The sequence below is a fragment of the Protopterus annectens genome, chromosome 12.part0, assembly GCF_019279795.1.
Source record: "Protopterus annectens isolate FY-2018-M chromosome 12.part0, PAN1.0, whole genome shotgun sequence".
Lineage (NCBI taxonomy): Eukaryota > Metazoa > Chordata > Ceratodontiformes > Protopteridae > Protopterus > Protopterus annectens.
The window spans coordinates 1,398,498,357-1,398,523,905 of NC_056746.1; the positions used below are offsets into that span (position 1 = coordinate 1,398,498,357).

At 35.3% G+C, this 25,549-nt stretch overlaps 1 long non-coding RNA gene across 1 annotated transcript in view; it reads left to right on the top strand.

Annotated features, from left to right (window-relative positions):
* LOC122817238 overlaps positions 1-25,549 on the top strand; it is a 108,052-nt gene that overhangs the window by 61,164 nt on the left and 21,339 nt on the right. The window contains exon 2 of the long non-coding RNA XR_006367173.1: positions 16,599-16,655. This is a non-coding gene — a long non-coding RNA (uncharacterized LOC122817238). The remainder of the gene's footprint in view (positions 1-16,598; positions 16,656-25,549) is intronic.

Genomic DNA, 25,549 nt, shown 5'->3' on the forward strand with positions numbered 1-25,549 from the left:
TGTTTTAATTGATTTTTTTAGTTCTATAGATATATCACTTTTAAGTCTGTAGGCAAGACCTTATGCTAGTTATATATTTCAGTGCCTGTAGTATGCTTATAGACAATAACAGTGGTAGCAATGGCTCTGCAATAAGTACCACTTATTGTTTTTCTCTGTCTTTAGTGGTTAGGTTTTGGTGGGTCATAGGAGATCATAGTTTTCCTCTCACCCTGGTAGTGTGTTCCTTTTATTGTGAAGGGCTTCAGAGAACATACAGTGTCATGTTCTCTTAAGACATAATAATTTCACCCCTTGTACCTATTTAATGGTGCTGTTAATGAGTAGCATCTGTTATCATAGGATCATAAGAAGTTACTAGGCTAATGGCTCTGAGGCCCTGATAAACCTAGCCAAGAGTTTACCCCATGTTTAGACAAGTCAGCACCTAATGGCCCTGTCCAGCAGGGTCACAAGTGTAATCCCAGGAGTGTATTTTCTGTTTCCCATCCAGTTATCCAGGTACCACTGGCACTATGCTTGATGTGGAGAGGGAGTCTCTGGGACACAAATCTGTCCTGCCAACAAGTCCTATTAATGTCACAGACCAGGTTGAGGTCATGCATGTGGGTTACTCGAGTGGAGCTTGACTTGCAGATATGCTGCAGTCCCATCAAGGTGGAGTTTGAGATTGCTTCGTATGCCAGACAGAGGTCACCTCTGAGGTGTCTGTATGAAACAGAGTAGAGGGACAGGGCTTTTAGCCTGTGTATGGCAGATGCTCGATGCCCTGGAGTCTCCTGGTGAGAAACCTCTGTGGTCTCTCCAGCTGCTGCATGTGCTTTGTGAGGTACATGCCAAAAGGGGTGTTGTACTTAATAATATCTTTGTTTTAAATGGTCATTTTCAATTTAGACAGCTTTTGTGGTCAATAGGCAGACAGAAGCAGTACTGTTATAGGTTTTCATTTTATCATTTCTTAAACACCTATGTGGGCTACTTCATCGACCCTTTTCAGCTATGACCCACTGTTGCAATCATTGTGGTTTTGCGGCCATTATTTCTGCCTTTATTTTTTTCTAACGATAATACAGATTACAATACAGTATAATTTTATCCATGAAAAACAGCTTTCTTTTGTTGCTGAGGCTCAGAAGGGTATTCTTCTAGCTTATGACTACACCTTTCTAGCGTCTTTCTTTTATTACTGCATACTGCTAAAGAGAGAAAATATGGGAATATTTTGCAAAAATAAATATTTTTTGTCATCAGCACCTGTCTATCTTGGTCACTCCTTACTGAGTAAGGAGATGTGCACTTTGACACCTGTGAAGGGAAAAATATGCGTGCATGTTTGCATGCTTGCATAAGTGAGCAGACTGAAGCTGCACACTTAATGTAGGCAGAATATAATGTGGTACTTTTGTAATCTCTTTAGGAGCATTACTTATAACATTCTGAATTATAAAGGGAGTGCCCACACAAGAGACTTAGAAGGGAAGTGGCTGTGTGAGAGTTACTTTAACATTTGTTTCTCTTTGATTTCTATGGCAACCTTCCCACAATGTTTGTTCTTAAGCTTCTAAGTTGATCTAATAATAGGCAGCATTAAACTGAACTGCTTCTTTTCTTGCAGAATAAGTGTAGCGTGCTTTGCAGTATTATATGGCATGTTTTGCTTTGCATTAACATTTGTTATCGCTGTTGCATTTCCAAGTTTGTTTCATACATAGTTCACATTTCCAAAAACTCAGTTAATCTAGTAGATGACTATAAGGGCCAGATAGCATGAGGTTGCGATAGTCTTATGGATAAGGCAAAGTCACAGGTAATCCAAAATCACTGCAGAATAATTTCCATGGATTAAATATAATGATATAAAGAGTGATGCAATAAAGCTACATCTGCTAGAGGATAGACATGAGACAGTCCCATTAAAGTGCATATTAGGAAATCAGCAACAAGAAAAAGATGCCTTCATTAAAAAGGGACTGTTAACAGGAACATAAAAAAACTAGTGTTTAGCATAATGCTATAAGACTTATTTAAGAATTACCTAGAATGCAGAAATTCTTTGAAAAATCAAGCCTTAATGGAATTACTTACCAGGATGACGGCAAGGTATGCCATGGTACAGAAAACGAGAGTTATTATTCCTGCATCTAAGAACAGCATAAAGTATAGTGTGGATAACTATTGACTTATGTAGCATTGTGAAAAAGTGCTTTGGGAGGATAATACTTAAACTGTTACCAGATGCAGTAGAAGACTCCATCCATCCATCCATCCATCCATCCATCCATCCATCCATCCATCCATCCATCCATCCATTTACTCCATCGCATATCGCCTACTCTGGGGTGATCTCTGCCTAACATACAAAGGTATGTCAAACCCAGAGCTGCTGGACATGCTCCACTTAAAGAAATCCCAATCCCTCTAAGTTACATGCTCTAGGGACCTAAACCTTGTCAGAATAAACAGAACAAGCTGGAGGGATAGATTCCTGTCCCAGAGACTTCCCATACTCTGGAACAGACTACCTATCTATGTCAAACAGAGCTCCTCATTAGCACTCTTCAAGAAAAATCTTGATGATTGGATGGGAAATGGGAAATTCACCCCGGGGATCACTTCTGTGGCTCTGCTCGACAGGGGCACAGGAAAATAATTTTCTTGGGTGGCGAAAGCCAGGGTACATTTTTTGGCTAGGCTTGTATGGGCCCTAGGGCCGATAGCCTAGTACCTACCTATGAACCTATAAGAGAATAGACATTTATCACCATGAGTTTATATAGGGAAGCTCTTGTTTAACAAATCTAGTATGTTTGTTTGTATAATTAATAAATTCAATTGAATTGTCAGCAGATGTAATTTATCTGGATCTAGTAAAGACCTTTCCTTCATTACCTCACCAAGAAATATTAAATACAATGCGATCATTAAGCATCAGTACTTGTCATAAGGTCATTTTTAAACTGGTTGTTGGATACAAAATGTCAAGTTAAAGTAAATGACTTGTTTTCGTATGTTAAAATTGTTGATGTGGGAGTTCCCTAGTGATTGGTGCGTGGGCCAGTGTTGTTCGACATTTTTATGTCTGAAGTTCCCCTGAACCAGAAGATCTTTAAGCAAGTTTGCAGACTGTGCCAAAATATGTGTATATTAACCACTGCAGAGGATTAGGTATATCTGCATCAATTTATGAATGCTCTTAACAACTGATCAAAATAGAAATCATTACTCTTTAATGCTAAGAAATTTAAAGATGTATGTTTTGGTAATCATGGTTATCCATACTGTCTCATTGACTGCATTTATAAGGTTTTGTGAATTATTATTGACAGTCACCTGTAATTTGAATGTATATACACAATTTCTTTTTATATGTAGTCAGTCTGAACTGCTCTATGGTTGCTTACATTTTTGTATTTTTTTATTTGTGAAAAGTTTTCTGTTTCACTTGCGCTCAGCCTGAAATTGATTAATATTGATCAGCGTGCTACTTGTTAAGCAAATATAAATACATTAATAACTGTAAATATAAATATGGTGATTAGAAAAAGTTATATTATCGTGAGAGGACTTCTCCATTTTCAAATGGGAGAAGAGTCACTCGGTCCAGGGATCTTAACCTAGTCTGTGACATTAACAGAACATGCTGGAAAGAAAGATACATCTCCCAGAGATTGCTGTTCCTCTGGAGTAAACTCCTAATTCACATGAAGCAGAACTCCTCAAAGACCCTATTCAGTCACAACCTAGACAGTTGGATAGGAGACTGCAAATTCCCTATGGGGGTGACACCTATGACCCTCATGGACAGGGATCATCGATGGTGATCACAGACTCGCTATGCAAATAATGACTATCTAACCAAGGTCAGTTAGGGAACACTGGTATAACATGGCTAGGCTTGTAAAGGCCCTGGGGCCATTTGTCTAGAGACCTCCTATGAACCTATGAAGCATCTCGAACCTTTCTGTCTTTAAAAAAATGATAACATTAAGCTTTCTCGGAACTCCCAATACAACAGCCAACAAGTCCAAAAGATGAGATTTATTTTGCTCTTGACTTAAAAATATAAATAAAATGTACTATCTCCAATGTCAAGGAGGCACAAAGTATTCACAAACAGCTCTATGTCCCAATATAATAAGCTGCATGAAGATGTGGGCCTGGATGATTTTGTTACAATTCAGAGTAAGAAAAAGAACAATGTAAAGCTTTAAGATAAATGGTTCTCAATGGTACATTTTCAAAAATCTAATGCTACAGTGATGAAACTCTAATCACAGATGATAAATTAACAGGTTAGTCAAATATTTCAGAGTCTAGTGCCTGATTACTAGATTAATAAAAGTTATAAAAATATCACATTTTCAGGAGTCTAATGATAATGGAGATCTCAGATGAGTAAAGATAGTATAATCAGTTTAAAAATAAATCCAAAAATGACATCCCATTTCTGAATTTTGTTTAGTTAAACATCTTTAAATGTTTAGTAATCTTTAAATGTTTAGTTAAACATTTTCTTAAAATTAGATGAAGATTAACATATCTTGTTACAGATATGTGGGGTCTACTTCAGAAAGACAAAAATGCAAACTCTCGAATGCTCACATGCGCGAATAATCAGAAACTCGAAAGTGGTATTTTGGGATCACAGTACAGTGAAGATTGGAATATTTGCTCTTTCCTCATTGTAGTGTGATCTTGGAGTAGGAATATATATTTAGTGGTAGGTGTGGGGGGTGCAGCCTCCCACAATTCCAATTTCGAGTTTTTGATTATTCGCTCATGTGAGCGTTAGAGAGTTTGCGTTTTCGGTTTTATGACATAGACCCTATATGTGGATGCTAAAGGAATATTTTAAAATTTTATGTGAGTTTGAACTCAGCAATTCAACATATCATAGACAACCCTTATATCACTTGGATTCAGAAATGCTAAAGTTAGTAACGAAAGAAAGGCAGAAGTAGCTGCACACAAATGCCACCAATAACCACAAAAGTATCTACAGCAATGCACACAACATAAAGTACAGAAAATCAAGATTTATTGCAAATTTGCAAATGGTTACGTAAGTGTTTTCATCTAGTAAAATCTCTGGACTTCATGCTAAAGCTACCCTGTTATAGTTCAGCTACATGAAATACAGTAGATAACTTATCAGGCTAAACTTAAGAAGTACTTCTCACTAAGTAGGTGTTCATTCTTGAACTCTACACAAGTGCAACAACAAACTCTTGCAAGTACAGCTAACTTTGAAAATTCTGACAAAATGTAATGGGGTCTATATCACTTTGTCAAACAAACCAAATATTGAATAACTTTTTGTCAAACTTTATCCATCAAAACTTAAGACATCGAAGGATCACCTCGGTGAAGATTTCCCAGTGAAAATAAATTGCTCGGCCAACCTACCAACCATCACAAAAAACACATAATTTAAAACCAACTCAGGTGGTGGGGCTGCACCCCCACACTCCCAACACCTCCCCTAACTAAATATACCAACTCCGAGATCGCACTACAGTGAGGAAAAAACTCCTGATGATGGCCAAATAGTTTTTCTCCCTTGGTAAATCTTTGCTGAAGTGATCGTTCGATGGATTAAGTTTCGATGGATAAGGTTCGATGAAGAGGTATTCGATTTTTAGTGCATTCAACAAAATGATATAGACCTGTTGTTATGGACTAGTCAGATTTTATTATCTTATATCATCATTACAAATTCCTTTAGATGAAGATAAATCAAAACACTTGGAATATTAGCATGGAGTATATAGTGTAATTATGACATATGATTTATATAATAAAATGGCAACAGTATTATGCAGAATTGAGAACAATTTTGCAAGCTTTATTATGTTGCATTTCTGTTTCTCTCTGTCATCATTCTTTCTCTCTAATTGATTACTTTACCTTTATTCTATAAATATGGAACACATAGATCAATAATTTGTGCATTGTAAATGGAACATAAGCACATATGCAAAGCCATGCAAAAGTGAACTATAGGTTACCTGTTTTGGATCCTGTGAATGCAGGTTTTGTATTTTCCCATAGTCTAGGTAATAAAGGCACCATTACTTTACAACATTATGTAATTATTTCATGTTTGTGAATAGTGGCTTTTTTGAACATATAATCCTTTCTTGGAGTTCTTGTGGAGAGCAGCAGCAACACTTATATTGACTGATGGAAATTAGGAAAAAGTACCAAATAAACTCTCCGTTTACCATTTCAGGGCAAAAGCCTAACATCTTAGCATGCATTGCCAAGGGTTTGGAGTCTAATCAATTTTTCTTTATTAAGTATACTGTCAAATGTGATCTGCAGTATATCTGTATTCAGTTCTAGTGGTTATACTGAGACTAGAACCTCAAATTGTCTGGGAATATGCAGAAGACATTTACCAGAAGTATACTGGAAATGTGCCAACGTGGGATATGAGAGAAGACATTGAATATTGGTGAGGAAAGAGCATACAGGAGAAACCAGTATATGCACTCACTTCATCCTGGGATGGCAGGTTTATCATGTGCATATTTTTTTCTGTTTTAACTGAGTAAGCAAGTTGGTTAGTATGGTAAGTTAAGTGGCCTTTCTTGGACTCTTTTTAGCCATAAACATGGCCACAAGGGCAAGGTTAGACACAGCATACATAAAGACAATTTTGTGTAGCCACTCGTTCAAAATGTTCTATGGAGAAGGGTAGAAGCCAAAATAGCAAGGTAAGACACAAACAAACATTGGGAGAACATGTGAACAGACTATAGGTTTGTACCCCAGCCCCTAAAGCTGTAAGGTAGACATCTTACCACTTACCCACTGTCCTGTTTAATTAAAGAGGGCTGAAGAAAAGGTAAACAATGGCATGAGTTGCATCCTTGTGAAATTAAGGGTTATGGCGGATATTGTCAAACATTATTTCTTTAACAGGATAATGCAGCTTTAAGTACTCTGCTACAGGGTGCTTAGAATTTTAACTCCTTTTGCAGGAGTTTAATGGTACCAAAAACAAGTAGGAGGTAGATGTAGAGTGGAGGACTGTGGTATAGCTCTAGCTGCTGTCTAATTCTGTCCATATCTACACAGGCTCATGTTTTTCATAGAAAATGTATGAACAGCTACAAAAAGTGTGGGTTATGAACAACATGTACAGCTATGGCAATATGATAATGGTAATCTGACTTCTTACAAACAAAATCCAATACCCAGCTCAGGTTAACTGTTTGCCTGTCCTTTCCGGTCCTGTAAGATCCATTAGATATAGATGGCTGTTATCAAGAATGACACAAAGACTTGGTCTCACTAAGTGACTTGCAGAGACCAAAACTTAAGCTGATAAATCGTAAGTTAGTTCTTCAGCCAGCACTGGTTATGCTAGCTGTTTTGATTGGCTGTGGGGTTTGATTTGATAGGTTTTCTTCCAGAGTAATAGTGGGTGATAATGCGGGCTCTGTTAACATGTCTTACCAGTCATCTGATATGAAAGTAACTAGAAATGCAGCACAACAAGTTTACTTTGACAAGTCATGCCACGCTGTGAAAAGAAGGAGCTCTCAACTGACACAGATCAAGTTGACTGCAATATCTGCATGATATTCAAGGAGTCAAAATATTTAGAATGGCAACATCTGCATTTAGGGAGTGGACCATTCTATAAGTACATATCTTAAGATATACTGTGGTAAGAACACAGCTTGCACTATGTCTTAGAAACACTGTGCGATTTCTATTGAAACTTCTGCTGTATGCAAGTTGCCAGATGACAGCAATAATTTTCTGTGAACAAAATCTTCATTCTCTTATATAATCAGGAGTCATCTAGTCTACAAAAAAAGCAGGTGTTAGGTCTTTGTGTGTGTGTGTGTCATTTTGATTTTGCATTCTGATCTCCAGTAATTAATAGCAAAGTGCGTTATCGCTGATTGTCGCTAACATATGCCACAAGTGCAAAATGATGAAATGTAACTTGACTTGTAATATGTGCGACAATGCAATGCTTTCCAACTTGAAACATGGCATTCACAATGTTAGAACAACAAAGAAAACCCTTGTTTATATTTCAAAAGTCAGGTATGAACTTTCCTTATATTTAAACAAAGCAAGACATCTTTATCCTGCAAAAAAAAGTTAATTTGTTCAGTTAATTAGTCTGTGTATCGAGAAAAATGCAACACTTCTCAGACCTTTCTAAACTTGTCAATAAGGCTGAGAGTGTGTGTGGGTTTGAGGCTATCTGTCAAGGAATTAATATTCTGAATATTTCATGGAAAAGTACTCGTAAGTGGGTGGCTTGTAGCGCTCATTTTCTTTAAATATGCACTGACATTAATATTTTGCTCTTAATAAAAAAACATGTGGACTGCATATTTAGGAAACTATTTGTTGATCACATAGCATTTTCCCAGTAAGACATCTATATGTTTTATTTAATGACTAGTCTAATATTGATGTGATGACAGTCTAAATCAGTATTAAATATCTACAAATGTTATATAAATCTTAACACTGTTAAAAGAAGAGTGCCATTTCTTTGTCAGCACATATTCTAAGAACAGGAAATTAATTTTGTGTTACAGTTTTTTCACTAATGTTCTTCTCAGTACTTGGCATCTATATTATTCTGCCAATTAGAAGGAATCTTTTATGTTAGTAATGTAGGTATGCTTGAAAGCTTAACTATATTAACACTATTGCCTTAGGCTTAATGCACTGATTTATGGGACCTCATTATATGTCATTTCATTTCTCTGCAAATCTTAGTATATTTTGTTGCATCTCCATTTAATGTCTAGTACATTGAGAATATGATGACAGATGGAGAGACTGCTATAATAATATGCAGCACATCAGAATGTTTGTTTTTTTATGAGTATTTTTTAAACATGCCTACAGGTCAGTGCTAACATCACAGCAAGCTTTCTGCCATCCTAAGTATGTGCACTTACACTTATTGTGAAGGGTTATTTTTGGAGATTGCTTCCAAGTATTTCATGCACTGGACAATATACATTCTGTCCCTGCAAAACTACCACAATGACCTAAGCAATAGAATTCTGTTTTGATGAGAGATCCCCCATTTCTCCATCACCCCGTACAAGAAAATATTCATGATCTGGGACTACTTACTTATTTCTCTAATGGGCAGTCTTTTAGTTAGGCTGATATCTGAATCCAATCCATCACAGAATGGAGGTCCCATTTTCAGCCAGTAGGAGTAAGTAAATTAGAATATGGGGACTGTTTTTTACTGTTAATGATGCTTGTAAGATGCACTATAGTGACTAACACTATGCAGAGATGTAGTAAGGGAGTTTGGTGTCCAGGGTGACATACCCATTTTGTGACCTAGCCCCTGCATGGCCCCATCCTTACTGCTCCCTCTGCTAAGATTGTTCTTGTTGTAATAAGTGCTGCCCTGAAACACTTAAACTGCATTTCTGTCACTAGAGTTGTGACAAGAGACATGTCTGTGTAGGGTTCTAACTGGCCATGTAACAATTTGCATTGCACTTTATAGTAATAGAGAAGTAACATAGTGCATTTTTTTAATAATACTAGAGAGGAACGTCTGGCATTGTAACACATTTCCAGTTGGAACTGTTATTTATTTTATTTTTTTTGCATTTTATAATTTTATAAGTTGTAATACATATTGCTTTCATAGCATTATTATGTTGTAATAACTGCTGTTCTGAACTTGAACCGAACTTCTGTGATTAGACTGTTATGTGGAAGGTGATCCTGAATGGGGCTGTGACATTTACCATTACATTAGAAAATTATCATACACTATTAAACAAACACACACACTTGCATAGGGTTGCTGGGTTGGAGTGGTGACATAAAGCAAGATATAGTATTTTAAAACGCCTGCAAAAAAACTACATTTAACATTGTGGTGTTGAATTAATTAATTAATTAATTAATTAATTAATTAATTAAATAAATAAAAGATGTTATACAATATTACAACAGACAAGCCCTATTCAGAGATACAAAAGCTAACAGTTAACTGAAACAAACTTAGAACTCAAGTAGCGTGAAAGAAACCAATGAAAACCAAGCGGAGACAAAAGTTATAGAGAAACAGTTTACTCTTAGCGCTTTCGGTAAAACCAATGCTTCACCTTCTTCAGATAAAACATACATCAATTAAAACACTTTATATACAATACAATATAACACTTAATAATTAACTAATTAACAATCAGTGTTTAACAGTCAACAATGCATCCAATTGTCCAAAATCAGCTGCTGGAAAACGTTAATATTAAAGGTATAGTGCACATCTAAACAAGTCTTTTTAAAGCCTACAACACATGTATTGTAAAGCCTTTTACTAATCCAAAAAATTAAAATAAATAAAAAAGTAAAAAATGTGTTGAAAGTAATATATATAATAATAAATGATAAATATGTGTAAGTGCGGGTAAAGTTAAACTTTCAGAGGTACATTTCAAGCAGTACTATATGTGCATATAATATCTAAACATTTCAGCGTCTCATAGATAAAAGTTTGAGAACGCATTTAATAGATATTTGTTCATTCAAGCCAGGGGGTATATAGGCAACTGTCCTAATCTGCCACTCAAGCTCATCCATTTCTAAAAGGAGTTGCCAAGGGCCACCCCTCGAATCAGAACATCTACTGTGCAAAACTACAAAATTAAAATAATGGTCTTGGTACTCGAGAATGTGTTTAGCCAAAGCGTTGTTTGTATCACTTTTACTAATGGCATAAACATGCTCGTAAATGCGCTGTTTCAATTTTCTCTCAGTTTTACCGATGTAAAAAGCAGTGCACTGATTACATATAGCGGCGTATATCACCCCTTTAGATTCACAATTGAATCTGCTCCTAATAGAGTATAATTTATCATTGATCAAAACATCTTTAGTTACTCGAATGTTTTTACATTGAGCATAAGCCCCACACTTAAACATACCATGAGCACCTGACCGTTGTGGTTTCATCCTTTTTTCTAATAGGGCTTTAAGGTTTAGATTCCTCCTGTATGTGATCTTGGGTTGCTGACCCAACTTTCTACTCAAAACAGGGTCCTCAATAACCACCCTCCAATTTTTGTTTAATAGTTTCCTAATGAAAACATGATCTACTGAGAAAGTACATAGAAAGTTGGTATGAAAAACTTTATTGTAAAAAGGGGGAGCTTAAGAAACCTGTTCATTGATTATTGGTGTTACTTCAAAGAAAGGGGCTCCCAATAACGGTTTAAAGTGGCCCTCTTGTCTTTTAACCACTACTTCCTCCTTAATGTTGACAATTAGGTTAACTGGATACCCTCTATTGATAAACGTTTTTTCTAAGTTCTGACATTCTGCTAAAAAGTCAGAAAAATCTGTGACCATTCTAGCTGCTCTTACCATTTGTCCTTTCACAACAGCTTTCTTTTGGTGAAAGGGATGGCAGCTGTCATAATGCAAGAGGGCATTGGAGTAGGTAGGTTTTCTATAAATTTTACTCTTATATTTAAGGTTGGGGCCATCTTTGTATAATAAAATGTCCAAATAGCTAATGCTATTCTCATCTACGTGGTAAGTGAAATCCAAAAAGTTAGTCAATTTTACAATCTCAGAAATAAAGAAAGGAACCCCTTCTTTAGGGCCTTTCAGAGATACCTTAGGGTGTGTGCATAGGGGGAGGGTGATCTCGACTAGTGATATGAATTTTTCATTGCCCATTATAGCAAAAGAGTAGCAATGTATTATTAAAACAAGCAAAACAGAAAAAATAACATGCTTTTAGCATCATAACACTGTTGGAGTAGGGCTGTACTATGACATAAAGTAAGATCATTTGCAGAGATTAGCACTTAACATTATACTGACAAATTGAAAAATGATATATTACTAGCAGCAGGACACTATTGTGGACTGACGAGCCCTGTCCTGAGATGTGTGATTGGACTGAAGCTATGGCACTTTCTATTACTCACTGCAGCAACTGATGCAATGGAGAAGTATCATGCACCGTTTAAAGGGAAAACGCAACACACCCTGATGTGTTATTGTACTATTGGAGTGAAGCTCTCAGTATAGCATAACGTACGATCATCAGTACAGACCAATCTTTGACACTGTTCCCCTCAATAAAAAAACTAAACACCATTAGAAATAGTGCTGCTGTGGGCTGACAAATGTTTGAGATGACTGGTGACTGGTGAGTGATTGACAGATGTAATATAATTTTGTATTGAACTTTATAGCAATGGAGACTTAACTCAGGCAGAGATTATTGCCCTTTTTCAGTAACCTAGAAATACTACCTTTTACTTTTTTGTGTTTTCTCTCTCTCTCTCTCTCTCTCTCTCTCTCTCTCTCATTCTTTCAGTCTGTATTGGAAATAGAAAGATTGACGGTGACCATGAGAAAGTTACTAGGAGGTAATCTTCATCGTCATGAATGCTCAAAGGTAAAAGAAAGTTAAAATACAAATAAACAAAAATAGAATTTTCTTCTGTTGGTAAATTTTGCACTCTGTTACAATGGGCAGCAGCCCTTTTGGCCTTGGCCTTCCTATGCCTCTCCCACTACTTCTATTGTTCACCCTGCAGTTATTAAAATAACGTAGCTGAGTAGGCATTCTGAGGTACCATCTAGCATTCCATGTGTGCAGGACTGATGCAGGGCCTATGTCTGAATAAAATGCAGGCCAGGGCATTATACAATATTCTGCTCTCTTGCTTTAAACCAGAACACTATGTTGTGCAATGGATGCCCCTCTTAATTCTTTTCTTTTGTATGTGTCCGGTTTCCTCCCACATCCCAAAGACATGCTGTAGATGGATTGGACACTCTAAATTGGCCCTAGGTGTGAGTGTGTGAGTGTGCCTTCTGTGGAAGGTTGGGCACTGGGCTGGCAACTCGACACTGTAAAACTCCACTGCCAATCATGAGCGGACATGTGATCCACTGTGGTGACCCCTAACTGGGAAAAGCCGAAAGAAGAAGTAATAGCAGTGATAGCAATCGTTTATTACTTGTCTGACGCCATCTTGGGATGATAAGCTACAGAAAGAGGCGAACAATAAGACGTAAGAAAAAAGAGGTTTTGGAAAAATAAAGCTCTACCTCACTAAACAATCCCTCTGCTAAGATCTGTGTTTGCATGCAACATCTCTTTCAGGTTTACACAGAGCATATTTGCAAGGAATATACTTACAGGTAATCATGAAATATTCAGATTAATAATTAAAAGTATACAGTGTTTATTAATTGATGGCGATCCAACTAATATCAGAGCTCATGAGCTACAAAAATGAAAGAAAAAAAAACAGCAGTTAGTCTGAATGATGCTTTGAAACATTTGCAAATTTCCCTTTCACTTAAAGGTGCAGTCTAAGCATGAGCAAGGAAAAGAAACAAAAGCCTCACTGGATATGTTCTTAAATATCATGAGGGTAAGCTACTGTATGAAGTAAAAATATCTTCATTTGCAATTTGTATTGGTGCTGCATATTGAATTAAATTTTCTTCTTCATGCCGTGAATTAAATTATTATTTTTTTTGATTTTTGTATGACTAGAGTCAGTGTGGAGATTCATATCCTGTCTATTAGTGTATTGTTTTCAATAGTAAAGATGATGCAGTCAACTTTTTGATTACTAACTTGATGACAGAATACTGACAATAGCCACTGAAAAACCTACTTGTAGAATCTTTTCATAGGGTTACACTCCATAAATATCAATGCATGAAAAGCTGAAGTAGGCACACACACACATACAAACACAACAGTAATGAAAAATATTTATTTATTTAACATTTTTTTTACCGGGAAAGTCTGACTTGGAACAAAGCCAATTTTCAGCGGAGGCCCAGGGAGAAACGTTGTAGATGCATGTCTTTGTACGTGGGAGGAAACCGGAGAACCCAGAGAAAACCCATATGAATGCAGTGAGGACATGCAGACTCCACACAGAAGGCACCTCAGTCAAGAATTGAACCGGAGAACCTCTTGCTGTGAGGCGACAATGCTATTGCTGCACCACTGCGTAACAAATGTTAAATAAATAAATAATAAAAAATAAGTAAGGACAATGCCACCTGCATTCCTCATATCACTCATACAAGGACAAGGGGCCTGTATCATCCATATCCCCTCCTACATGGCTATATTATCATTGTGATCTCATAGTCTTTGTGAAAAGGCAAAAGATTAACTTTGCACATAATACTTTCTCTTTAATTTGTCATTGTAGAATCTCAGTGAATGAAACACAGTTGACAAACAGGATTGAATAAGAAACATTTGAGGAATTGACTGTCATTGAGTAGTCCTTTAAATAAGATCCCTGTTCTCCTAAGGAAGTAATCCTGAGGAAGCGCTGCCCTTTGGCTACCATCACCTGCTGTGCCTGATAAGAGCATTACTGCCAAACTATACATCTCTTTCTTCTGCTGTAGACAACAACTTCAAATGTGATGCACTTGACTATTGTGCCGAATGGTAGTCATGGCATAAGATTTAATACACTGATAGAATGACTTGCAGGCATGGGATAAAACTCTGTATTGCTGCCAGTTTAACAGATGGGAATTTTGACTTCTGCTCTCGAGTAATGTTGTCTTTGTGCTTCTTCAGTTGTTAAGGTTTGCTGCTAAATGCAGCAGGAGGCATGTGTCAGCATGGTAGTTGGCTCCACCCACCACTGGTTCTGAAACTACCATTTGTCTTTCCACAATGAATATATTTGTTTTGCACAGTACACTGTGCCATCCCTTCTATGATTTGGTAACCCAAGACATTTCTATGACCTGAATGCTAAGTCCTTTCCAACACACAATCATGTCTTCTACCAATGCCACATCTGGATGAATGCTATTGTATCCCGATAGTAACTGGGCAGCGCCATTATGGCTGAGTCATGGGAGTAAGGACTCTCCTTCCTGCTGCTGCCCTATTGCTGGTGCTGTGGCTATACTTACAAGAGGCTGAGTCATACACTAGATTACATACTAGCAACGTCATATGCTCACAAATACTGTTGAAATAACTCTCTATCTCCCTTGGCCCATTTGTTTCTCATGTGATGAGATCAGTTCCTAGCGGTTCATTCCCCATATGATGACAGCTAAAGCACATGACCATTCTCCTGACAGTCATTTGGTCATTTTTATTAATGTGGCCTAACCCCACCCTCTAGTGCTGATGTGAGTTTTTGGATCACTGCAGAGGGAACATCTATGCACAATGTTCCTGAAACAGAGACCTCAAAATGACTGTTGCAACAGCTTTGTTGGATCTGTCCATGACCCTCCTCAGGCCTGTTTTCAACTGAGCAGCCTGTGTCACTCTACTGCACCTCCAAGTAACCACAACAGAGGACCTACCATAATCCTCCATTCAAGGTGAGCTTACTGAGGTAATTCACAGTTGTCTCATCCAAATGTTCCTATCTGTTCCATTTTCCCAAGCCTCTAATCAATCTTAAGCCAACTACATGTAAACCAGGACTCTGTTCCTCTGCACCACAAAGCCAGTGTCAAATTATTACATTTTTAGAAGGTTCTTTGTTTTCTTTTTTTTGGCAACCACATGTTTCTAGTACAAGGAGCTCAGCAAAATTCCTTTAACATTTGCCCCATCTACAAACTAAGTGGTTGTATTTGTTGTACAGTTCTTAAAGACCACTTAGATATTATGTTGCCTCTGCAGCTGTTGCCTTGCTTGTTTCTGGTTATCATTTATCCCAGCTGTCATTATTACTATATCACACTTACACAATATTGTACAAGTACCCATGGCCTGTTATATTACTCTTTTATTTTAAGTTTGAATGCTGTTATTCAATTGTTTTATTCTGCTTTAATGGGTGGTTGTTTTAATTGTGCCATGTTTACTATTTTTGCTACATAAACCAGGTTGTGCCTTGAATGGGTTTTCAGACCATTTCTCATACTCAATAAACAAATGCTAAATGAATAGAAAGAAAACTGTGAAAAATGTTTGCCCTACTGAAACTAATCACTTTGCCATGATTTCAAAAATGAAATGTAGTTTTAGTGAACTTGTGCATGCAGTTTTTCAGTCTGTCATCATTTCTGTCATGATTCCTTTGACTCACATATTTTTATTTTTGTTTGTAAAGCTTTACCAGTCTAACAACAACACTTTGTTTACACTGTAGAGCTCCTTGCTTCCAACAACATGCCTTTCTAATATGTATGCATATATATATGTAAATTTTGTGATGATTTGTTTCAATAATAATGTCAAAATACACTGAAATTAACCCAAATAAATGAAAATGTATCACCATGAAAACTCAGTAAATCAAAACAAACGGTTGATCTAACAGTTTTAATCAAACCGATGCCCTTTCCAGCATCAGCTGTTGTTGAAAAGTGTCTGTGGATTGTTTCCTTATTATCTTGTTGTTCACATGATATGTCTGCAGTGTAAAAGTCTTCACATTTGAGTATCCACTAAATAGTTAGCTTTTATCACCTCCAGTGTCATTTGACTTGTTTTTTTTTCTTTGTATAACTTTTGTATGCATGTAATGTAATTGAAAATTCTATGGCTTGGACATGTCAAATTTTAATGTGAGAAGGTTGAAGTTATCTGTTCTTTCTAGTTCTCCTTCATCAAGGATACATTTTTGAGAGCCTTCAGGATCTTTTTCTTCTTCATGGTAAGATACATCCCCTTCTCAACACTTTGTTGTTTAGTCTTGATAAGCAAACGTGTTAGACTGCATTTACTTTTCAGCCAGTATTGTGAAATCATTAGCATATTAAAGATAGCTGATTAGTCCAATTTTCACACCTTGATTTTATTTATACAGTCCTGGCTCTCTGATGAATTTTTACTGCGCATAAATGTGGCAGATACAGGAATATATGCAGCCCTGCAGTATCTTAGTAAAGATGTTACAACATCTACTTACCCCCCAAAAATAAATAAATAAATGAACCTAGTAAAGTATAAATCAAGTGCACTAAAATACAGGAAAAAAATAAAAAAACAAAATCCACTGTCAATCAGTTTTGTAGATTTATGTCCTATTCTGGGAAGCTACACAGCTTGAATAGCTTTACATGGTGGGCTCTGCCTTCTTCATACCGCAACATGGGGGCCTCCACCACAACCACACACACACACACACACACACACACACACATATATATATATATATATATATATATATATATATATATATATACGTATATATATATATATATATATATATATATATATATATATATATATATCAAGCAAGCCCCTCTGCAACCACCTGCTGCTAATTATATATTCTAACTCTGAGACTCACACACACACACACACACACACACACACACACACACACACACACACACACACACACACTGGATGAGGACTTATTCCCCAACCGTGGAAAGCTTTTGATCTTGGACATCTGTTAACCAGCTGCTTAGTCTATCATAAATGGTTGATTAAACAGCTGTTGACCAAAAACACATTTGAATATATACATATATATATATATATATATATATATATATATATATATATATATCACATGTATATCTATAGAGAGAAAGAGAGACAGAGAGAGAGTAGACCACAGGGAGACTGGTGGTACTTGTGAGTAACAAAGCTGTTGGCTGACGATCCTAAAAATATCAGGAAAAAAGAACCATGCACAGTAGACACTATCACTTGAGAAATTAGATTAGTCAAGCTCTTATAACTTGTTTAGAAATCGAAACTTCTTTATTGAAAAATGAACAGATGAGTGCTTTCACCCTTAAAAGAGCTTTAACAGATGTGATGAATATATTTTACATACCTAGCATTGAAATCCACCCTTGATAAATACATTACACATATTTGAGAAGACATGTGAAATTGATTTCAATATCTTGAGTAAAAATAAACCTAAACAAAAAAAATGTATTTAAAAGTCAATGAACAGAAAACATTGAATAATTTGATCCATTATAGACACCAACAATATATGAAAGCTGATAAGACCTGTGGAGTAGTCATAACAGAACAGTCTAAATATATTAATGAGATTAACTGTGGACAGTTATTGTAAAGTCAGTACAAATTTTGTCATGAAATGTTATAAAGACATTAATAGAATTTTGTTTGATATGTTCATCAATGTTTTTTTTTTAAATAGGTAAATAACTCAGGCAAGCGTCGACAGAGTGAGAAATAACATCCAATGTGTAGAAAATCCAAGCAATCCAGTCTTCTGAAACAGATAAATCAGTTTATTGCACAGATGAACCACGATAAGCGCTTTCACTAACTAGTAGCTTCTTCAGATCACAAACAGGAAGCACAATAGCCATGTGCTTTAAATATCTGCATGTTAATTAATCAACCAACTTTTAAAGCAGAAGCGCCATAAAACAAAACTTAAAAACTAAATATATAAACATAATATCATTGACATCTAAACAAATTTATTCTTTTATTTATTTATTTATTTATTTATTTATTCTTGTACATATGCACTCATATTTTACATCTAGATATATATTTATTTAGACACTACACTTATATACATTTTTTATACAGATGCAGATATACATTCATGTACTGACTTTACTATAACAAGTATCACTTTGTTTGATAATAGTTCTCTCGATCTGCATATGACTATTTTTTATTGTTAGCTATCATGTTTCTGATGGTATCTACCTTGCTTAGTTTATAAGTTGCCTTGCATTATTACTTGCATGTATTAAGGTTTTATTTAATATGACTATCACATGCATTTATGTATTAGGCTGCATATACCTTTATACTTGATAGTATGCTGCTTATAATATGTTTTTACATTCTTTATGGAATGAAGTTATTTTAATTTTTAATTTTTAATTTTCAATAGAATATGTATACACTATTGTCTACTTTAGATGTCAATGATATTATGTTTATGTATTTAGTTTTTAAGTTTTGTTTTATGGCGCTTCTGCTTTAAAAGTTGGTTGATTAATTAACATGCAGATATTTAAAGCACATGGCTATTGTGCTTCCTGTTTGTGATCTGAAGAAGCTACTAGTTAGTGAAAGCACTTATCGTGGTTCATCTGTGCAATAAACTGATTTATCTGTTTCAGAAGACTGGATTGCTTGGATTTTCTACACATTGGATGTTATTTCTCACTCTGTCGACGCTTGCCTGAGTTATTTACCTATTTATTTATTTGTTTATAAGCAAGCGTGTTGTGGCAGTAACCAGCATTTTTATTTATATTCTAATGTTTTTTTTTTAATTGAAACACATGATTTTCTTTTAACCGAACAGCTTGAGTTAGGTAAGTTATTTGGAATCCCCCAAATCAATAACAATGTTAAGTTTCCTCCATTTAAACCTTTTGTGTCTTCTCCCAAAAACAAAACAGTCACAATTTCTAGCTACTTGGATGGAGTACTGAATCCTATAGTACAGAAAAGAAGATTTTATTTAAAGGCTCCATGGAATTTTTTGTAGAATGTCTTAGAACATATGAATTTACTGGTAAGGAGGAATTTATGGGAACAGTTGATATCATATCTTTATATACGAGCATTGATCAAAAAGAAGGGCTTGAATATATTAGATTGTATTTAGATAACTATTGTCATCTTAATCAGGCAGCTGTTAATACAATTATGGTGATGCTTGATATTGTGCTTAAGAATAACTTTTATGAAATCAACAATGAAATATACCAGCAGAAAACAGGTATGGTTATGGAAGCCAACATTGTTCCATCATTTGCCAACCTAGCTCTCTGTTGGTGGGAGTCTACAGTTTTTGTGGAGTTACCATTATTTAAATATGTCACATTTTATAAGCATTACTTAGATGATCTGTTTTTTTTTTTTTTAACATGGAGAGAAAGTAAGACTTTATTTAAACAATTTGTGGAAGAAGTTAACAATAGTATCTCTTGGTTGAGCTTTACACTCAGTGGAAATGGAAAAAAATATTTTTTTACATATTAAAGTTAATATGGATGTTGTTAACTGAAAGTTTGAAAGCTCAATTTATAGGAAGATTACTTTCAGTATAATTTGCATTTTCATAGTCACCAACCTAAATATATGAAAATGAATATTTCTGGGGGGACAGTTAATTAGGGCTAGCCCAATAGCTAGCAATGATGAAGTGTTTTTGAAAGAAGTCATCTTTATTAGAGAGTCATTTTTAGATAGGAATTATCCCCTTGATTGCTTAGATAACCAAATTGATAACAGCAATTTGAATAAATCCATTAGCAAAGATAAGACTAGCATTTCCTGTTTCCATGACTGTAGAAAGTCAAGAACAAATAATTAAAACAAATCTAAAAATAATAGCAGGTAATGTTGAACTAAAGAATATTGTTAGGGAATTTCCACAGTTCATATATAAAAGGATGTATACTATCAAAAAAATGATTGGAAAAAGATCCATTTCTGGACTGACTGATTCTAGATAAAGTTTATAGCACATTTCAATGTGCTGACTGTAAGCAGTGCAAGTTTATTAGTAGCTTAAGTTCTGTTAGTTTTCTGCATTTAAATATTATGGTCAATGCTGCTAACAGATGCTATTGTCAGAGTAAGAACATAGTATATTTAGCTATTTGTAGTTCATGGTTACATTATTATGTAGGAAAAAAGTATTAGATGTTTACGATATCATATCAGGGAACATGACAAGGCAATTAAACAAAAGGATAATACTAATGCTTTGTTTAAGCATAGTCTGAAAATGTAAAAAGTAACAAACAAGTTACAAATTACATATGACCTCAAATATAAATTCAACTGCTTGTCAACCAAAGTAATTTACTTGGCACAGTGCCAGGCTTGTCCTTCATTTTATTTAGGAAAAACTGACAGGAAACTACGAGAACAGGTCTACGAACACCTTTACGCAATCAAGAAAAAGAAAACAGAGAATGCACTTGCCAAACATATTATTGACAACCCTAGTCATAACTTCAATTTTAAAGCAATTGATACCATATCACCTGACAGCCGTGAAGGACCCTTTGAAGTCCTGTTGGAAGTACTAGAATTTTTTGGCAGATTAGGTGCCATGCCAATGCCCCCCAGGTCTTAATGAGACTATCACATTATATCCGTTACCGAAATTGAGAAGCCTACGACGTTGATTTATACCCTTGTCATGTTATATACTCTTGTGGGGGGGGGTTGTTTGCTTTGCTTTCAAAGTGAATTTCTGTACATTACTGCCCACTTATGGAGTAATTTGTTATTAGTAACCTTGCATTTTACCTTTATATAGGTCTACTAGTTGCTGTTTGATTTTAAATTTATTGTTTACATGTTAGCATATATATTTTTACCATATTTCTTTTACAATTACAATACACATGCTTTCTACATGACCTGGCCACATTAATTGCACTATTTAATAGTTGTTTGTTCAGGTGTCACTGTATATCCTGAACATATATGCATGACTCTTGTTAGACTTTGTAGTTAGTTATGTGTTTTAGGTGGGATTCTGACCAGACTATTGTAGTTCTAATGTGACTTTGTACCATCTTTCAATAGCAATTTCCCACAACAACGTCCTTTCTTTTTTGCAACTACTTGATTCTTTGATGTGATTTATTTATTTATGTATTCAGTGCTCAAGTTGAGTAACTTTTGTACATACTGGTTTTTGTTTGTTACTGCTCATTCCTTAGTCTGAAACATATAGTAATATATAGATGTGATTTGTATTACCATATATACTTTATATATTTTTATATTTGTTTTATATTTAGTATTTATTTAGATACTGTAATAATGACATCTTAGTGATGCTTTTAATCTTTTTAATGGTTCTGAAGTTTTGTTGGTTTTGTTTTAAATTCATTCATAGATTTACCTCATTAGTTGTTAGCTTTAACTAATTGAAGCACAGAACTGTAACCTAGCAACGGCACCGTTTTGGTGACAAACCCAGTATTTAAACCTTGTTTTTTGTTAGAATCTGTTTGTCTGAAGAAGTCCCACTATTAGTGGGATGAAAAGCTCTTCACAGTATTGGTTCAATAAAGCTTTTGGAGAAATCTTTTTTACTTCTTGATTCATATGGATATTTTGTCGTATAGGACCTCTTTGTGGACATTTATTTAGCATCTAACATAACTGACTTTATCCTGGATTCTGTCTACAGCAGCCATTTGAGTGTGGAGAATTTACAAGTGTGGACTATACAAGAATTCCCTTGGCGTTCACAAGTACAGGATAATTTTGTCTTCTGTTTTTTTGTTTTCAATAGTCTGAAAATGTACCAACTTTAGGAAATGTCAGTTTTTGTACTGGATCAGGTTGACGTAAAAAGTTTTTTGAATGGATGCGATAATGTCTTGGAAGCCAAGGAGCTTAAATGGCAGATTTTTCTTGGGGCAGATAAGTTCCCTGGTTTAAATGAGAATATTAATATTAAATGTCTATTAAGAGTAGGTTGCTTTAAATAATAATGGTGTAGAACTTTTAGGTATATTTATTCCTGTTGTGGTTTTATGTCACTTTAAAAGTTGATGAAATTATTATCATGTATTTTTTTTTAAACGAACATGTGACTGAAAGTTAAGAAATTTATTGGTTATTTTGAAAGAGGTTTGGGTGCCAGATAGTATTTTAATTCTTATTTTGAAAGTTTGTTATTTATGAAAAAGCTCTGTATTTTTTAAACAAGGGACGAAAGTGCTAAAACTCAGTCTCATTTTTATTTAAATCTCATACTTCCAGTTTGCAGTGCCTACCAGGTTTTTGGAGAATTTAGTTGTTTTACCTTGGTTTCATTGTTGGTTTTGCTCTTTCTTTCTTTCTTTATTTCTTTCTTTCCATGTGGTGAGGATTTTACTTGTGCGTGTTTTTGTTGTTAACCTTTTGTGATCAACATTCTTGCCTTTGAGATTGTGGTGTTTTGACGTAATTCATTAATCCCATATATCTATATCTATATCTATATCTATATCTATATCTATATCTATATCTATATCTATATCTATATCTATATCTATTCTCTCTCTTTGTTTATATATTAGTGTTTATTGACTCCTCAAAACAGTAAACATTGAGTACAATGACCTCAAAGAAACATATTTAAAATTCTTGTAGTCAATCACACTTAAAAAAGTAAACTGAAAAATAAAAAAAAATAAAACATTTGTTTTTACAGTAGGTCAAACTCCCTTGTATCCCACATATCGTCTGGCACTTATATATGCCAACGTCAAGATCGCACCATAGTGAAAAAAGGGCAAATTCTAAATTTACAGTGTTCCCACTATAACCAGATCTTGAACATGAAAAGACTGACAATTTGTGATCTTTACAGTTTGATTGCTTTTTCCAGTCTTGTCATCATTCAGACAGATAAACAGTTTAATGCAGGATGTATATCAGCATCTGTAGCTGTATCTGCATGTATCCATCCATGCATTCATCCATCCATCCATGCATCCATCCATCCATCCATGCATCTATCCACAGCCCCTTTTTCCATTTTTGCACATGGAGTTGGGGTGTCACCTCAACAGTGACAATCATATCTGTCTATCTATCTATTTATCTATCTATATATGTATATATATATATATATATATATATATATATATATATATATAGAGAGAGAGAGAGAGATATGAACTTATACAGAATCATTAAAAAAACATTTTCAGGCATTTTCACAGTAAATTTTCTAGCACTGAGAAACATATTTTATATTCACCAAATGCTAGTCCTGAAATTGTAATCAATTCAGCAGACAAAGGGGAAGCTGTGGTCATTTGGGATTGATGGAATTATGACAATTAAAGATTGGAACAGTTATCTGATGCATTATTTTATTTTATTGTGAGAAATCTCTTGTGAATCATGTCAATAGATCAGCATCTTTTTCCCTGACAGTAAAAACTCTGAAAATGTTTCAGTGAAAGTGGTTTCACTGAAAGGGAACACACCCATCTGCACCTCCCTGTTCCCCAAACTTAAATATACTCAGTCTAAAGTCAGACATCTGTGGAGAAATGGGAATTCTCCACTATTGGCAGAATTGTTTTTGATTAAACATTTTCACTGAAATGGCACTTACCTAAATTGCCTGTGATTTATTGACATACTCCCTTCTCTTCAAACACACACACACACACACACATATATATATATATATATATCTATATATATATATATATATAAATATATAGTTATATATTTATATAGGGGTGCTAGGATGAAGTGTGATATATTAATGAATGACTCTATGAGCTGCAATTATTAATCTGCAGTTTCTGGGTTTACTTTAAAAAAAGTGAAATATGGACACCTTAGAAATTCTCCTTATTCTAAGGTACAGTGATCCTGGTGTTAATATGTATAAGTATATTTGAGTATTAGAATTATGAGGAAGCAACATTTTCTGTTTTGAATTTCATACATTGTATTACATTTGTGAATAAACCTGTAGCATCAATATATTTTTATATCTACATACATACAACCTTTAAATTCTTGGGTATATTACACTCAAGGTACACACTCTTGAGACAGATGTACTGAGCTCTGGAATATCAGCAGTTGACATGCTCAGCTGAGGCTTACAAATATCAAATCTCAATTTTTTTCTATCATAAACACCTATGAACCAAGTTCAAGGACTGATCATATGGAAGGGGGCAAGTCTGTCAGTGCTTATGACCTGGGTTTCAGTTTTCTCATCTCTCGTATGCCAGTTGCCACATCTGTCCATCCAAACTTATGCATCCAAAGTTTAGATTGCTTTATGTAACATCTTGATAAGGCAGACTGTACCTAAACTGCCTGCTTTACACTGCCACTGTGTGGTCCGCCATCATGCCTGGATTTGATTCAGAATGAAATCACAGTCATTTGTCAGGATGGTGAGACCAGGCGTCATTACCAGATCATGGTAAAAAGTGCATCTGGTGTTGTGGGAGCTCCTTTAAGTAGCATCTGCCCAGCATCATTGTACTGTGGAAGAGACATGGTTACGTTAAGCGACTGTAATGCCAGTAGAAGCTTCCCTGTTATGAATGGAGTATTTTTTTTTCCATGACAAATGAAACCTGTTGCTCAGCACTGTCTATGGAGGATGGAATATACAAGGAAGTGGACTGCTGTGCAGTGTCACTGTATGTGTCTGCTTTCCCAGCTGGTACTCCAGTGGTTCTTTTTCCAGAAAAGGAATAGATTTCAGAGGGGGCATTGTTTATATATGTACTCTGTCCCTGAAGTACAATGCTAACAGAATGGAGAAAATCCACTGCCCCATAATGTTCCTATCATTCTGAATTCCTCAGGACTTCAATATGCAGATGTAGCACTTAGCAGTCCTTCTACACTGAGTGCCAATAACTATGTATAGGACTCATGATATATATCTCAATATCTGTCTGTATGTTGTTGTTGTTTGTCATTTCCTGGTTAGTGGTCGCCACAGCGGAACTCTGGTCCGCTAATGATTGGCACTAGATTTTTATGGTGCCAAGTTGCCAGCTTGATACCCAACATTCAGTGAAGGCACGCCCATTTACATATGTCTTTTGAACGCCACTTGACTGTGGGGAGGAC